The following is a 1,637-nucleotide window of genomic DNA, read 5'->3' on the forward strand; positions in this document are numbered from 1 at the left end:
GCTGGCTTCCTGGTCACTGAATTACACCTTGATTTTTACTTAATGCTTGTTTCTGGGGAGGGTCAATTTCCTGAACTTTTATAGCTCTTAGGTGTGCACCGACTAAGTCTTCAGGTTTATTCCTAAGATGTAAGACTCTTTCACAACACTAGTGGTCCAGCAAAGTCTGATTTCTAAACCTAAGAGATGTGTTGCACACTTGCCAGCACCAGATCCTTGTAGACAGCTGGGTAAGAGAGTATCTTAGTGACTCCTCTAAGCAAATGCTTGCAGGTTTCAAATCAATGGGATGAGTTTTAGAGAAGCTGTAATACAACCAACATTTACATGTTTTCAAGTATTTAAAATCTACTCTTTCCAAAATGAAGTAGATCTTTCCAGTTATTCTTCCCAGTTATACAATTTATTTCTTTTAATCAATTAGAAAATTATGGCCTCAGTAGTAGATCTGAACCAGGCAGAGGAGGTTTGTCAAAAATAAATTCTTGGGGTGCCTGTGGTTAATTGTCTGCCTTTGGCTCAGGTCATGATCCCAGACAGAGTCCCAGGATCGAGCTCTGCTCAGTAAGGAGTCTGATCAGTGAGGAGTCTGCTTCTCCCTCTCCTTCTACTCCTTCCCCTACTCATGCTCTCTCTTTATGACTCTCTCTCAAATAAATAAAATCTTTAAAAAAGTGAAATAACGTCTCATCCAGTAAATGGCAAAAGAGAGCCTTTAGGTTTCCAGCTACAGAGTCTCAGAAGTCAAGTCATCCTCCTCAGGCTCTGTCAGGGTCATTTCCAGAGCCAGGAAAGGAATGAGTCAGAAATAGCACTGGTTTCGCAGCACAACGCCTTACCTTCAGGCCCAGAAATCCAAATCCCATTTCAAGAATGTGGTTCACATAGCTTTATTTTTGTGGGTAGGGAGAGTTGAGTTGGGGGAGTTGTGCCTTTTATCCCTCGAAGAGGGCGTTGCCTTCTGCATTTGTTCCCAGCACCTTTCAGTTGGTTGCCTCATAAAAAGCCCAGAGCTCTATAGAGGAAGAGGGAAAGAGAATCCTCCACTCAGCTCAGAGCCCTTCGTGGGGCTAGATGTCACAACCCTGAGGTCATGACCTGAGTGGAAACCAAGAGTCAGAAGCTTAACCAAATGTACCACCCAGATTCCCCTGGGTGCCTTTTCTTACTGTTCAGCAAAGAATGTAAAGAGGAAGTCCCCTTGCTTGGCTTCAGCTAACAAAAAGCATTTCGGTCTTGGGTTCTTGTTCAGTCCTGACTCTTGATTGATAATTTCTTTCTTCTTTTTAAGTAAACTCCATGCCCAACACGAGGCTTGAACTCATGACCCTGAGATTGAGAGTCACATGCTCTACTGACTGAGCAAGCCAGGCACCCTTGGTCTCTGATCTTAATTGTTAAGGACTAAAATGCCAAGGTTGACTTTTTATTAGCACGTCTCTTTTCCTTTAGGAAAAAGTTTTAAAACAGTCCATCCAAGATCTTCCCGTTGCTGGTATGAGAGATGACTTGTGCTTGAATTTGGCTAATTAACATGACAATGTCAATGACAAGATCCATTTCTAGGCAAAAGAGTTGTTCTTTGAAAGGCATTGTCTGAGGGTGTCCAGGCTGAGAGGCAGCTTCTCCTCTGGGAC

At 43.1% G+C, this 1,637-nt stretch overlaps 1 non-coding gene across 1 annotated transcript; it reads right to left on the bottom strand.

The window, feature by feature from the left end:
• Window positions 1-1,300: 1,300 nt before the first annotated feature.
• Window positions 1,301-1,373, bottom strand: TRNAE-CUC. Its single transcript has one exon. It is a non-coding gene; the product is annotated as a tRNA-Glu (tRNA).
• Window positions 1,374-1,637: the final 264 nt, after the last annotated feature.

Source organism: Mustela putorius, unplaced genomic scaffold (genome assembly GCF_011764305.1).
Source record: "Mustela putorius furo isolate JIRA1106 unplaced genomic scaffold, ASM1176430v1.1 tig00003949_pilon_pilon_pilon, whole genome shotgun sequence".
NCBI classification, from domain to species: Eukaryota; Metazoa; Chordata; class Mammalia; order Carnivora; family Mustelidae; genus Mustela; species Mustela putorius.